The sequence below is a fragment of the Arachis stenosperma genome, chromosome 7, assembly GCF_014773155.1.
Source record: "Arachis stenosperma cultivar V10309 chromosome 7, arast.V10309.gnm1.PFL2, whole genome shotgun sequence".
In the NCBI taxonomy this organism is placed as follows: Eukaryota; Viridiplantae; Streptophyta; class Magnoliopsida; order Fabales; family Fabaceae; genus Arachis; species Arachis stenosperma.
In genome coordinates, this window is record NC_080383.1 from 27,332,110 (window position 1) to 27,348,265 (window position 16,156).

Consider the following 16,156-nt stretch of genomic DNA (forward strand, 5'->3'; position numbering starts at 1 on the left):
TATTATTGATTAGGAAGATATATATTTGTTGTTATTTAAACGTTCACTATTAAATTAAGAGCGTTACATCCTTTATTATATGGACAATTTTTTTTTCAAAGTGAAATAGACTTTTATTCATTGAATTGGAATGTTTGGGCTACGATGATCTCATAGTAGGATAAAAAAGGTAATACCATTACAAAATTATATAGAAATACAGTGTAATAAAAAAAACAACTTTAAACTTCAATAGAAAGAGAAAGTAAGTTTTAATGCTTTTTCTCTCTTTAAAGTTCACAGGCTCTTCGAAAGTCAGAAGCACCAAGTGCAGCGGCCGTAATGATTGGCTGCGATGTTGCGAGTTCTCCTTTGAAAGTTAATCTATTACGTGCTTTTCATATCTCCTATAAAAGATATGCAATTGTTATTGTTGCTTATCTTCTATTTTTGGCGTTCTTCGTCTTCTCAATGAGTTCTAACTACCTTGCCAAAAATTCAAATTTGATTGTAGTTCAGGAATTCCAATACCTAAGTTTAGCCATATTATCTATGACTTTTCACACCGAACCAAACAGTGGTTGACAGATTCATTTTCCTCTTCGCAGCGGCGACAAGTTAGTGATACTCTCTGGATTCGTTCATGAATTCTTACATTTAATGGAAGTCTATTGTGCATAGATTTTCAAAGGAGTAACCTAACTTTCGGTTGATATTGTAGGTCTCAAATGATATTCCAGAGTCTTTTCATTGCGAATTAAGTTGGAAGCTGCTCTAGAGGGTGTGGTAGAACTAAAATGCTATTGAGTATCTTGATGCTACTGCATGTATAATTATCGTTCTTCTCTCTTGGCCAGGTTAATAAGTCTCTGTCTCCTTTAATTTTTGTCTGTATTGTGGTCTGAGCAATTTTTGGATTGAATTGTTGAAAAACTAGTTGTTGATTCCATTTTTTCTCTGTGATCATAAGTTGTTCAACCCATAATAGTTGTGAGTCTAAATTAGGTGTACCTATAGTTAACAGGGAAGAGAGATTTTTAATCCATGAGTCCTCCATAATCTTAAATGGAATGCTTCTTCCTATCTTCCATTTGACACCCTTTTCCCAAATTTTGTGACCTTCTAGTAAACTCTGCCAACCCCAAGAGGGGTTGGTTCCAACCTCTGCTCTAAGTAAGGAGGAATATTTGAAGTATTTGCTTCTGTACACTTGATAAATTAACGAATTAGTTGTTGTTAGTAATCTTCATCCTTGTTTCCCAGGTATAGCTAGATTAAAGGCTCGCAAGTCTTTAAACGCAAGGCCCCTTGATTCTTAGGTCTGCAAACAGTGCTCCACTTAATCCAGTGCATTCTTCTCTCTGAATCTCTTTGTCCCCACCAGAATTGCATGATCATATTGTGTAACTCTTCCGCCAATGAATCTAACAACTTAAAGCAACTTAGAGTATATATAAGCACTGTAGTTGCAACTGCTTTAACAAGCACTTCTCTACTACTCACTGACAAAAAAGATCATTTCCAATGTTGAAGCTTACTTGAAACTTTGTCTTTAATGTAGTTGAATGTAGCTTTCTTTGATCTGTGTATCATCGAAGGTAAACCAAGGTACTTGTCTTGCTTTCCTACATTTGGGACTTGAAGTATGGCTGCCAAGTTCTCTCTAGTGTCAGTAGGAGTGTTGCAACTGAAGAAAATCGAAGATTTGTCTTGATTGGTTGCTTGTCCATTGAGTAGAGAGTAAGTATTAAGAATAGACATTAGGTTTTGACAATCCTCCACGGAAGCTCTGCGAAATAGTATATAGTCATCAGCAAAGAATAAGTGAGTAAGCGTTGGGCATCTGCGGTTGAGTCTCGAACCCACAGTATCGTGTCTTTGTTCTCCTCTGTGAAGCAGATGAAAGAGTCCCTTTGCATAAAAAAACAATAGGTAGGGGAAACAGTATCATATTCCCGCAATTATAACACCCTAACTTTTAGCACGTCATGATCGTACAAAAAGTAAGACGTTACTAACCTATTTTTCTTATTTACTATTTAATATTGAGTCTTTAGTTCGATATCGCGTTTTAATTTTTAAGAAAATTCTAGAAAATTTTGTTTTTATTAATTAAAATCATTCATCAAAGAACACAAGTAATAATAATCACATAATTATTAATAATGATAATATTATACAAAAGGATTCAAATGAGACTCGGATACAATTCCTATTCCTCTGTATAAAATAAAATCTTAAATGACAAAGGCGAGGGAATTCTATGAAAGCAACTCAACTCATAAACATAACTCAAATAAAACTAATAATCGCCCGCAACTTCAAACTGAGTCTTCAGACCAATGTCACTGAAAGGGTGGACGATATTGGGGTGAGACAAACCACACGTTCTCAGTAGGAAATGGGAATGCCATAAAAGTAATGATTAAGATGCAAATAATTAACTTTACTTAATAAAACTATTTTTATCAAACCTTTGAAAATACTTTTTAATTTTACTTTAGATAATTAATTACTTTCTTTAAATTTTTGAAGTTAAAGCAAATCTCAATCACAACCTCAGTTTCCAATCACAGAGAAACAATAGCACAAGAAACAGATTAACACACAAACAAATTGCAATAAGACAAATATCACAATCACAGAGAAACAAGATAAGCAAACACAATCAAATGTGTAAGACCCAAGATTTTCAAATAAATCTTATTATGAGTTAATTTGAATTTATTTATTCATTAGAAATTTTATTTTTAGAAATTATTTTATTAAAGCTAATTAAATCAGGTTTTGATAATTAATTAGAATTTTACCTAATTTTATAATTATTGAATTATTTTCTATATTTAAATTACAAAATTAGTAGTTATGGAATGATAAGAATTTTTATGTGATTTAATTCAAATAATTGATATTTCTATGATTTAATACTTCAAGTTTTAGGAATAAAGAAAATAAATCTTATTATCTTATAAATTCAATTAAAGAATTTGATTTCAAATCAATTAGTATTTTAATACAACAAATAATATTTTAGAATAAATTAGATTTCAAATTAACACTCTAAACCCTAATTTGATTAAAATTAACCAAATCCAAATTAATCCCCAAATTTCCAATTTCATACACAAACCCTAACCTTAATTTTACCCTAATCCTTACCCACACTCACCGCCACTCACCGCCACTCACCGCCACTCACCCTATTCCCCCTTTCCCCAAACACATACGCAACAAACAGAGAGAAAGAAAGAAACGGCAAAAAGGAAAGGGAGAAAATGGGAAAGGAAAAGGGAAGAGATGGGAAAACAGAGGAAGAAGAAGAGGAGAGTGGGGGAGGAGCCGTCACCGCCTTGCTGCTGCTTCGCCGCCAATACGCTCTGCCGCGTCACCGCCGAACTCGCCAAACCGCGTCGCCATTAGAGGCCAGAATCGAGAGAAAGTGAGATCCGAGAGAGAGAGGAAGAGAAGGAAGACACGCCGGAGCTGGTGGGCTGTTTGCTGCTCCTCGTTGCGGCTGAAGCCGTCACCGCCGTAGCTGCATCTGCACCGTCGTGCTTCTTGGTTGATGTTGAGCAGAGCCATGAGAAAGAGAAGGTTCGCGGATGAGAGATGCGCGAGGAAGGAGGGACCTTCGCCGTCACTGTCCTATCTCAACCTAGTGCCACCTCGTCACATGCAACGCCGTCAAACTCTGTTCACCGCCATCGACGTTGATATGAGGAGAGGGAGAACGATGAAGAGGAGCTGACGGGAGAGACAGCGTGCACGAAGAAGAGGGAGAGAGATCTGAGACCGAGCTGGTTCCGTCACCGTCGTCTGCCACCGTCACGGCTGAACTGGTGTGCCTTGTGCTTTCTCCTGTGTTTATGCCAGAGCTTCTGCCATCGATGTCAGAGTTCTATGGCTGCTGGAACCACCGCCGAGGCTACTGCTGCTTGGCTCATCCGGTTCTTCTTAGCTACGGTAAGTAGTTTCATTTTGAAAAGCTCTTTAGTCACTACTCTGTTATCTTACGCTAAGGTTTTGCGGTGTTATTTGTTATAAGTTTGAGTTTCGGTTATTATATGTTGTGAATAGAGGAGTTGTGGCTACCACGAAAATGGTTAGGGACTGAGGTTACGGTTGCTGCTGATCACAGGTCGAGAGGAAAGGTTTTCTTTGATGCGTTTGGTTTGTGGGTTTCGACTTTCCGAGGTACGGCCGTTTTCATTAAACTCATTTTTATTCTTAAGAATTGTTATAAATTGATATTAAAGCGAATGAATATTTTTTGTGATTATGGAGTCTTACAAATTGAACTGAGTTGCCTTGAATGAATATGATTGCTTACTTGACTGTGACTATTTCTGAATATTGAGTTGGTATTAAGATAGTGAATGAAAGATTAATTTGAAAATCTGATTCGAATGTGTATCAAGTATAATTTGAGAATTGCAAAATGATTTGAAGTTAGAATTAGTTTGATTTTGGAAAATGATTTGAGATTTGTGAATGACTTGGGTTTGAGAATGAATTGGAAAGAGTTTGAGAAAATGTTAGTTGACTTTGTTGGAAACGAATTGAAAGCTGGAAAAGATTATAATATTGGAAGTGCGCTTGATTGGTTGAAAAACGAATTTAAATTGAAAATGGTTTGATATATTGAAGTTGATCTGATTTTGAAATTGAGTTGAAAGTAATTTGAGAAATGGTTTTGTTGGGACCTAGAAAGGGTGGCAGAGTCCGAGTTTTAGAGGAGATGCTGCCGAAATTTTATAAAATTGGAAGTTTCGTTCGAAGTAATTATTTAAAAAGATTTGGATTTTAAAAATTATATGTTTTAAGATTGATCTATTTAGTAAAGAAAGGATTATGTTTTGAGTTGAGATTGTTGATGAACGGAATGGAAAGAAGGATGATAAGGATTGATTTTGAAATATGATTTTTGAATGAATTTGGAAATGAGATTTGGATTGACATATGATGATGTTATTGAGAATGACTTAGATATTGATGAATGTCGAATGAATTATTCAAAGGGCTTATGAAATTGAATTCTCTGAGATACGAGTTTTCCTGGGCAGACGCAGTGACTTGCCACCACTTGCTCCAGGTTGAGACTCGATACTCTGTTGACCTTACGACGTAAGGATGACCGAGCACTTATAAATTCCCAGGAATGGTACTCCTATTGAGAAATTTGATATATATATATATATATATATATATATATATATATATATGTATGTATGAGAAAAAGCTATGCATAGACTCATGGGGATGCGCATCGGGGGACAGTCCAATGGTTTAGCAAACCGAACTTGTCGGGTTAGCTGTATAACCGACAGATGAGCTCATTAGCCATAGGACAGGTATGCATCATATGCATTTGTATCTTTGCTTGGGTTTGAATTTGTTTTGGTTTGCCTAATTGTTAAACTGTTCTTAACTGCTACCTGAACTATTTGCTGTAACTGCTACCTAAACCTATGCTTTCCTTGTCTGTTTTGCCTGTGTTTCACCTGGTGTGCAACTTTTTTAGAATGAGCTTTGGTGCTGAATTGATGTTTGTGTTGATTAATTGCATGGTTAGTTTCTGATTAAGATTTTCTTATAAGAAAAGAAAGGTTTTGGTTTTCTGAAAGATTAAATATTGTTTCTTTGAAAGGGTTTTGAATAATTAGCTGTTGGGTTTTAAAAAGAGTCATAAGGCTATGATAATCAATAAGCTTGAAAACAGTTTTCTTATTAAATATCTTCTTATGACAATTCTGAAATTCCGTGGTGAAATCGTGTAGTTAGGTTCTCACCCCCTACAGCTTTACCTTTTCAGGAATCGGATGAAGGAGCATAATGAAGAGTTATACCACATTATTGTATTAATTAGAAAATTTTTCTTCCCTCATCTTTGTTATTACAATTTTGTAAGAGGGATAGGAGTTGTATGTTTAATTTGTATATAACATTATAAGCTATTATGTAAGAAGTATTATATATGAATCTATGCTTGTTTGTTTTTTTTAGATAAAGTATCTTATTTCCGGTTTTCAAAGAAATCAGCGATGCAGTTTCGAACCAAAGGCTCCTATTTTATTACTAAGTATATCAAATTGTCGTAATACTTCTTGCTATCAGATTAGCGCAGCCGGAAGCATGACATTCTGATAGTGAGGGTGTTTGATGAGCGGATAATTTATATGCTTTTTGGCATTGTTTTTAGGTAGTTTTTAGTATGTTTTAGTTACTTTTTAGTATATTTTTGTTAGTTTTTATGCAAAATTCACATTTCTGGACTTTACTATGAGTTTGTGTGTTTTTCTGTGATTTTAGGTATTTTCTGGCTGAAATTAAGGGATCTGAGCAAAAATCTGATTCAGAGGTTGAGAAAGGACTGTAGATGCTGTTGGATTCTGACCTCCCTGCACTCGAAGTGAATTTTATGGAGCTAAAAAACCCAATTGGCGCGCTCTCAATTGCGTTAGAAATTAGACATCTTGGGCTTTCCAGCAATGTATAATAGTTCACACTTTTCTTGAGACTTGATGGCCCAAACTAGCGTCCAAACGCCCACCAGAGACACTTTTCTGGCATAAAACACCAGAACTGGCACTAAAGCTGGTGTTAAACGCCCAAACTGGCACCCAAGCTGGCGTTTAACTCCAAAGATGACCTATGCACGTAAAAGCTTCAGAGTTCAGCCCAAACACACACCAAGTGGGCCCTGGAAGTGGATTTCTGCACTATCTACTCATTTTCTGTAAACCCTAGTAACTAGTTTAGTATAAATAGCACTTTTTATTATTCTACTGGGGTCTTCTCCCCCTGTTTTTGAATTCTTATGCCATTTGGGAGGCTGACCATTCAGCCAAGCCTAGACCTTTTGTTCTTATGTATTTTCAACGGTGGAGTTTCTACACCTCATAGATTAAGGTGAGGAGCTCTGCTGTTCCTCATGAATTAATGCAAGTACTATTATTTTCCTTCAAATCATGCCTACTTCTTCTCCAAGATATACTCTTGTACTTAATTCAGTTAAGTTAGATTGAAGGGGTAACCCGTGACAATCACCCACTATATTCAGTACCTGCTTAGCCAAGATCCGCGTGTTTGACAACCACAAGCGGTCTATATGATGTTCAACGTAGTCATTAGATGCCAGCTGGAGTATATTCTCTTGGGTCTCTGATTCATGCGTTTGACTAGCATCTCCTGACAATAGAGCATTCAAATCAGTGAGATTAGAACCTTCGTGGTATAGGCTAGAAACAATTGGCAGCATTCCTGAGATCCGGAAAGTCTAAACCTTGTCTGTGGTATTCTGAGTAGGATCTGGGAGGGGATAACTGTGACGAGCTTTAAACTCACGACTGTTGGGTGCAGTGACAGTGCGCAAAAGGATCAATGGATCTTATTCCGACACAAGTGAGAACCGACAGATGATTAGCCCTGCGGTGAGAACCGTAGCCGGACCATTTTCACTGAGAGGACGGATGGTAGCTATTGACAATGGTGATCCACCAACTTACAGCTTGCCATGGAAGGGAGTACGCATGATTGGATGGAAGCAATAGGGAAGCAGAGGTTCAGATGCAACAAAGTATCTCCAAACACTTATCTGAAATTCCCAGCAATGAATTATATAAGTATCTCTATTTTTTTATGTTTTATTTATCTGTTAATTATCAAAACCTCATAACCATTTGAATCCGCCTGACTGAGATTTATAAGATGATAATAGCTTGCATCAAGCCATCAGTCTCCGTGGGATCGACCCTTACTCACGTAAGGTATTACTTGGACGACCCAGTGCACTTGCTGGTTAGTTGTCTGGAGTTTTGAAAAGTGAGATCACAATTTTGTGCACCAAGTTTTGGCGCCATTTATGGGGATTGTTCGAGTTTGGGCAATTGACGGTTCATATTGTTGCTTAGATTGGGTAATTTTATTTTATATTTAAGCTTTTTATTTTTATTTTTGAAAAATACAAAAAAATTAATAAAATCATAAAAAACCAAAAATATTTTGTGTTTCTTATTTGAGTCTAGGGTCAAATCTTAAGTTTGGTATCAATTGCATTTTTTTATTTTCTTAAGTTTTCGAAAAAAAATTATGCATTGTGTTCTTCTGTGATCTTCAAGTTGTTCTTGATGATTTCCATTGTTCAATCTCATGATTTTCTTGTTTTGTGTTTTATGTTATTTTTCATATGCATTTTTGAATTCATAGTGTCTAAACATTCAAAATTTCTAAGTTTGGTGTCTTGCATGTCTTTCTTTTCTTAAAATTTTTTCAAAAATATGTTCTTGATATTCATCATGATCTTCAAAGTGTTCTTGATGTTCATCTTGACATTCAAAGTGTTCTTGCATGCATTATTGGTTTGATCTTAAATTCTTATGTTTTTAGTCATTTTATGTTTTTCTCTCTCCTCATTAAAAAGTTCAAAAAAATAAAAAATATATATCTTTTCAAGTAAATAATAGAGAGAAATGAAGATTCATAAGATAAAGCAGAAGAATCACAGAGAAAAAGAGCTCACTGGCGTTAAAATGCCAGTAAAGAGGCACTTTGGGCGTTAAACGCCAGAATGGCTACCATTCTGGGCATTTAACGCCAGTAAAGCTATCATTCTAGGTGTTAAACGCCAGAATGGGCAGCATTCTAGGCGTTTAACGCCAGAAATGGGAGCATTCTGGGCGTTGAGAAAAATTTCCAGTAAAGAAGGATTCCTGGCGTTTAACACCAGCCAGGGTACCTGGCTGGGCATTAAACGCCCAAAGAGGCAGCTAAGTGGGCGTTAAACGCCAGAATGGATAGCATTCTGGGCGTTTAACGCCAGGATGACACAAGGGAGGTAATTTTGTTTCCAATTCAATTTTTTTTTAAAATTTTTCATGTTTGAATTCATAATTTTAAAATCTTATCTTTTTCATATCACATTTTCAAAAACCCTTGCTAACAATTAATGTTTTGATTCGAAAAAATTGTAAGTTTGTTACTTTCTTGTTAAGAAAGGATCAATCTTTAAATTCTAGAATCATATCTTTTAGTTTCTTGTTAGTCAAGTCATCAATTTCAAAAATCAAATCTTTTTAACTTCTTGTTCAATCATATCTTTCAAATCATATCTTTTTCAATCAAATCTTTTTTGTCAATCATATCTTTTTAAATTTTAATTTCAAAATCTTTTTCTAACTTCTTATCTTTTCAAAATTATTTTCAAATCTTTTTCAACTAATTACTATTTCTTATCTTTTTCAAAACTACCTAATCACTTCCCCACTTCCAATTTTCGAAAATCACTAACCACTTTTTCAAAAATCTTTTTAATTAACTATTTGTTTTAGTTTTAATTTTCGAATACTCTCTCTCTCTCATCTCTTTCTATTTTATTTGCTAACACTTCTCTTCTACTTATAATTTGAACTCTCTCTCCCTCTGTGTTCAAAATCTTCTCATTCTCTCTACCTCATTCCTCTATTCTTCTTTTCCTCTAATACATCAAGGAATCTCTATACTGTCACATAGAGGATTCCACTACTCCCTTTGTTCTCTTCTTTTTCATATGAGCGAAAACAGGGATAAAAATATTCTTGTTGAAGCTGATGCTGAACCTGAAAGGACTCTGAAGAAGAAGTTAAGAGAAGCTAAAGCACAACACTCCGGAGAGGATCTTACAGAGAATTTTGAAAAAGAAGCAGATATGGCAGCTGAACCCAACAACAATGCTAGAAATGCAAGGAAGATGCTTGGTGACTATGCTGCACTAACTTCCAACTTCTATGGAAGAAGCATCTCAATTCCTGCCATTGGAGCAAACAACTTTGAGCTTAAGCCTCAATTAGTTTCTCTAATGCAGCAGAATTGTAAGTTTCATGGACTTCCATCGGAAGATCCTCATCAATTTTTAGCTGAATTCTTACAGATCTGTGATATTGTTAAGACCAATGGGGTTGATCCCGAGGTCTACAGACTTATAGTTTTCTCCTTTGCTGTAAGAGACAGAGCCAGAACATGGTTAAACTCATAACCTAGAGAAAGCCTGAACTCTTGGGACAAGTTGGTAAATGCTTTCTTGACCAAATTCTTTCCACCTCAAAAGATGAGCAAGCTTAGAGTGAAAGTCCAAACCTTCAAACAGAAGGAAGGTGAATCCCTCTATGAAGCTTGGAAAAGATACAAGCAATTAACCAAAAGGTGTCCTTCTGACATGCTTCCAGAATGGAGCATCATATGTATATTCTATGATGGTCTGTCTAAATTGTCCAAGATGTCATTGGACCATTCTGCTGGTGGATCTCTTCATCTGAAAATCCCTGCAGAAGCCCAGGAACTTATTGAGATGGTTGCAAATAACCAGTTCATGTACACTTTTGAAAGAAATCTTGTGAATAATGGGATGACTCAAAAGAAAGGAGTTCTTGAGATTGATACTCTGAATGCCATATTGGCTCAGAACAAAATATTGACTCAGCAAGTCAATATGATTTCTCAGAATCTGACTGGATTGCAAGCTACATCCGGTAGTGCTAAAGAAGCCTCCTCTGAAGGAGAAGCTTATGACCCTGAGAATCCTGCAATGGAAGAGGTGAATTACATGGGAGAATCCTATGGAAACACCTATAATCCTTCATGGAGGAATTATCCAAATTTCTCATGAAAGGATCAACAGAAGCCTCAACAAGGCTTCAACAACAATAATGGTGGGAGAAATAGGTTTTGCAATAGCAAACCTTTTCCACCATCTTCTCAGCAGCAGACAGAGAATTCTGAGCAGAGCCTCTCTGGCTTAGCAAACATAGTCTCTGATCTATCTAAGACCACTCTCAGTTTCATGAATAAAACAAGGTCCTCCATCAAAAATTTAGAGACACAAGTGGGTCAGCTGAGTAAAAGAGTTATTGAAACTCCTCCTAGTACTCTCCCAAGCAATACATAAGAGAATCCCAAAAGAGAGTGCAAGGCCATAACTATAACCAAAATGGCCGAACCTGGAGAGAGTGAAAAGGTAGTGATTCCTAGTGAGGAAGACCTCAAGGGACGTCCATTGGCCAATAAGGAGTTCTCTATTGAGGAATCAAAGGAATCTGAGACTCATACAGAGACCATAGAGATTCCACTGACCTTACTATTGCCATTCATGAGCTCTGATGAATATTCTTCCTCTGAAGAGGGTGAAGACATTGTTGAAGAGCAAGTTACTCATTATCTGGGAGTAATCATGAAGCTGAATGCCAAGTTATTTGGTAATGAGACTTGAGAGGATGAACCTCCATTGCTCATCAACGAACTGAATACATAGATTCAGCAGACATTGCCTCAAAAGAAATCGGATCCCGAAAAGTTCTTAATACCTTACACCATAGGCACCATGACCTTTGAAAAGGCTCTGTGTGACCTGGGGTCAGGTATCAACCTCATGCCACTCTCTGTAATAGAAAAACTAGGGATCTTTGAGGTACAAGCTGCAAGAATCTCACTAGAGATGGCAGACAAATCAATGAAACAGGCTTATGGACTTGTAGAGGATGTCTTAGTGAAGGTTAAAGGCCTTTACGTCCCCGCTGACTTCATAATCCTAGACACTGGGAGGGATGAGGATGAATCCATCATCCTTGGAAGACCCTTCAAGCCACATCAAGGGCTGTGATTTATGTAGACAGAGGAGAGTTAATCCTTCAATTGAATGAGGACTACCTTGTGTTCAAGACTTAAAGATCTTCTTCTGTAGACATGGAGAAGAAGCATGAAAAGCTTCTCTCAATACAGAGTCAGATAGAGCCCCCACACTCAACTTTTAAGTTTGGTGTTGGGAGGCCACAATCATGCTCTGAGCATCTGTGAAGCTCTGTAAGAGCTTCCTGTCAAGTTATTGACATTAAAGAAGCGCTTATTGGGAGACAACCCAATTTTATTTATCTATATTAATTACTTTCTGATTTTTATTTTCTAGTGTTCGTCTATGTCTTCTTTAGGTTGATGATCATGTGAAGTTACAAAAACAGTTACAGAATTAAAGCAGCAATAAAAAACAGCATAAAAAAATAGCACACCTTGGAGGACGAGTTTACTGGCGTTTAAACGCCAGTAAGGCTAGCAAATTTGGCGTTTAACGCCCAGTCTGGCACCATTATAGGCATTAAATGCCAAAAATGGCACATAGACTGGCGTTTAACGCCAGAAAAGGGTGTCTGGTGTCTGGCTGGCATTAAATGCCAGTAAGGGTAGCAGAATGGGCATTTAACACCAGAACTGGCAGCTAGACTGGCGTTTAACACCAGAAATGGGCAACAGCCTAGAGTTTAACGCCAAAAATGCCACACAGAGGGCGTTTAAATGCCAGAAAGCTACAGGGATAAGAAATCCTTGACACCTCAGGATCTATAGACCCCACAGAATTCCTACCTACCCCAACTCATTCTCACTTCTCTTCACACCTTTCCATAAAACCCTTCCCCAAACACCATTCACCTATCAAATCCTACCCTCTTCCCCATAACCTCTTCACTACTCACATCCATCCACTATTTCCCATCATACAAACCACCTACCCCCACCCACTCAAATTCAAAGCATTTTCCTCCCAAACCCAACCCCTATCACACGAATTCCCTCTCCCCCTTACCCTATATATACCCCTCCTTAGTCATTCATTTTTACACATCACAAACACTCCAAACTCCCCTTGGCCGAACCACTCCTCCACCTCCATCTCCTCCATCTCTTCTTCTTCTACTCCTTTGTTTCTTCTTTTGTTCGAGGACGAGCAAACCTTTTAAGTTTGGTGTGGAAAAAGTATTGCTTTTTGTTTTTTTTTTCATAACCATTAATGACACCTAAGGCCAGAGAAACCTCTAGAAAGAGGAAAAGGAAGGCAATTACTTCCACCTCTGAGTCATGGGAGATAGAGAGATTCATCTCAAAGGTCCATCAAGACTACTTCTATGAAGTTGTGGCCAAGAAGAAGGTGATCCCCGAGGTCTCCTTCAAGCTCAAAAAGAGCGAATATTTGGAGATTTGACAAGAGATTCGGAGAAGAGGTTGGGAAGCTCTCACCAACCCTATCCAATAAGTTGGAATCTTAATGGTTCAAGAGTTCTATGCTAATGCATGGATCACTAAGAACCATGATCAAAGTATGAATCCGAACCCAAAGAATTGGCTCCCAATGGTTCGGGGGAAATACTTAGATTTCAGTCCAGAAAATGTGAGGTTGGCATTCAACTTGCCAATGATGCAAGGAGATCTTCATCCTTTCACAAGAAGGGTCAACTTTGATCAAAGGTTGGACCAAGTCCTCACAGACATCTGTGTAGAAGGAGCCCAATGGAAGAGAGACCCCAAAGGCAAGTCGGTTCAACTGAGAATGCTTGACCTTAAACCCATGGCTAGAGGATGGTTACAGTTCATCCAACACTCTATCATTCCTACTAGCAACCGATCCGAAGTAACTGTGGATCGGGCTATCATGATCCATAGCATCATGATTGGAGAGGAAGTGGAAGTTCATGAGATCATACCTCTAGAACTATACAAGGTGGCTGACAAGCCCTCCACTTTGGCAAGGTTAGCCTTTCCTCATCTCATATGTCACCTATGCAATTTAACCGGAATTGTCATAGAGGAAGACATCCTCATTGAAGAGGATAAGCCCATCACTAAAAAGAGGATGGAGCAAACAAAAGAGCCCACTCATAGAGCTCAACAAGAGCACGAGGAAGTCCCTCATCAAGAAATCCCTGAGATGCTTCAAGGGATGCACTTTCCTCCTCACAACTATTGGGAGCAACTCAACACCTCTTTAGGAGATCTGAGTTCCAACATGGAGCAACTAAGTATGGAGCACTAAGAGCACTCCATTATCCTCCATGAAATTAGAGAGGACCAGAGAGCCATGAGGGAGGAGCAACAAAGGCAAGGAAGAGATATTGAGGAGCTAAAGCACTCTATAGGATCTTCAAGAGAAAGAACTAACCGCCATCACTAAGGTGGACCCGTTCTTTAATTTCCTTGTTATTTATTTTTCTGTTTTTCATTTCTTATGCCTTATGTTTTGTCTATGTTTGTGTCTTTATTACATCATCATTAGTGTCTAGTGTCTATGCCTTGAAGCTATGAATGTCCGATGAATCCTTCACCTTTCTTAAATAAAAAATGTTTCTAATTGCAAAAGAACAAGAAGTACATGAATTTCGAATTCTATCTTGAAATTAGTTTAATTATTTTGATGTGGTGGCAATACTTTTTGTTTTCTGAATGAATGCTTGAACAGTGCATATTTTTTTATAGTGAACTTTATGAATGTTAAAATTATTGGCTCTTGAAAGAATAATGAAAAAAGAGAAATGTTATTGATAATCTAAAAAATCATAAAATTGATTCTTGAAGCAAGAAAAAGCAGTGAAAAATACAAAGTTTGCGGAAAAAAAGTGGCAAAAAAAAAGAAAGAAAAAGAAAAAGTAAGCAGAAAAAGCCAATAGCCCTTTAAACTAAAAGGCAAGGGTAAAGAGGATTCAAGGCTTTGAGCATCAGTGGATAGGAGGGCCCAAAGGAATAAAATCCTGGCCTAAGCAGCTAAATCAAGCTGTTCCTGACCATGTGCTTGTGTCATGAAGGTTCAAGTGAAAAGCTTGAGACTGAGTGGTTAAAGTCGTGATCCAAGGCAAAAGAGTGTGCTTAAGAACTCTGGACACCTCTAACTGGGGACTCTAGCAAAGCTGAGTCACAATCTGAAAAGATTCACCCAATTATGTGTCTGTGGCATTTATGTGTCCGGTGGTAATACTGGAAAACAAGATGCTTAGGGTCACGGCCAAGACTCATAAGTAGATGTGTTCAACAATCAACATACTGAACAAGGAGAATCAATAACACTATCTTAATTCTGAGTTCCTATAGATGTCAATCTTTCTGAATTTCAAAGGATAAAGTGAGATGCCAAAACTGTTCAGAAACAAAAAGCTACAAGTCCCGCTCATCTAATTAGAACTAAGCTTCATTGATATTTTGGGATTTATTGTATATTCTCTTCTTTTTATCCTATTTTGTTTTTAGTTACTTGGGGACAAGCAACAATTTGAGTTCGGTGTTGTAATGAACAGATAATTTATACGCTTTTTGACATTATTTTTAGGTAGTTTCTAGTATGTTTTAGTTACTTTTTAGTATATTTTTGTTAGTTTTTATGCAAAATTCACATTTTTGGACTTTACTATGAGTTTGTGTGTTTTTCTGTGATTTCAAGTATTTTCTGGCTGAAATTGAGGGACCTGAGCAAAAATCTGATTCAGAGGCTGAGAAAGGATTGCAGATGCTGTTGGATTCTGACCTCCCTGCACTCGAAGTGGATTTTCTGGAGTTACAAAACCCAATTGGCACGCTCTCAATTGAGTTGGAAAGTAGACATCTTGGGCTTTCCAGCAATGTATAATAGTCCATACTTTTTTCGAGACTAGATGGCCCAAACTAGCGTCCAAACGCCCACCAGAGACCCTTTTCTGGCGTAAAACACAAGAACTAGCACTAAAGCTGGTGTTAAATGCCCAAACTGGTACCCAAGCTGGCGTTTAACTCCAAGGATGGCCTATGCACGTGAAAGCTTCAGATCTCAACCCAAACACACACCAAGTGGTCTCCGGAAGTGGATTTCTGCACTATCTACTGATTTTCTGTAAACCCTAGTAACTAGTTTAATATAAATAGCACTTTTTACTATTGTACTGGGGTCTTCTCCCCCTATTTTCGAATTCTTATGCCATTTGGAAGGCTGGCCATTCGGCCTTGCCTAGACCTTTTGTTCTTATGTATTTTCAACGGTGGAGTTTCTACACCTCATAGATTAAGGTGAGGAGCTCTGTTGTTCCTCACGAATTAATGCAAGTACTATTGTTTTCCTTCAATTCACGTCTAATTCTTCTCCAAGATATACTCTTGTACTTAATTCAGTTAAGTCAGACTGAAGGGGTGACCCGTGACAATCACCCACTATCTTTAGTACCCGCTTAGCCAAGATCCGCGTGTCTGACAACCACAAGCGGTCTACATGATGTTCAACGTAGTTATTGGATGCCAGCTGGAGTATATTCTCTTGGGTCTCTGATCCATGCGTTTGACTAGCATCTCCTGACAACAGAGCATTCAAATCAGTGAGCTTAGAACCTTCGTGGTATAGGCTAGAAACAATTAGCAGCATTCCTGA

General features: G+C 37.5%; 1 long non-coding RNA gene and 1 other non-coding gene across 2 annotated transcripts; one reads left to right on the plus strand and one right to left on the minus strand.

Annotated features, from left to right (window-relative positions):
- The first annotated feature begins 363 nt into the window (after positions 1–363).
- Positions 364–5,916, plus strand: LOC130942141 (uncharacterized). The gene is made up of 3 exons (XR_009070822.1): positions 364–596; positions 701–836; positions 5,792–5,916. It is a non-coding gene; the product is annotated as an uncharacterized LOC130942141 (long non-coding RNA).
- Positions 5,917–10,066: 4,150 nt separating this feature from the next.
- LOC130942352 (small nucleolar RNA R71) lies at positions 10,067–10,174 on the minus strand. The gene has a single exon (XR_009070925.1). It is a non-coding gene; the product is annotated as a small nucleolar RNA R71 (small nucleolar RNA).
- Between the last annotated feature and the right edge of the window lie 5,982 nt (positions 10,175–16,156).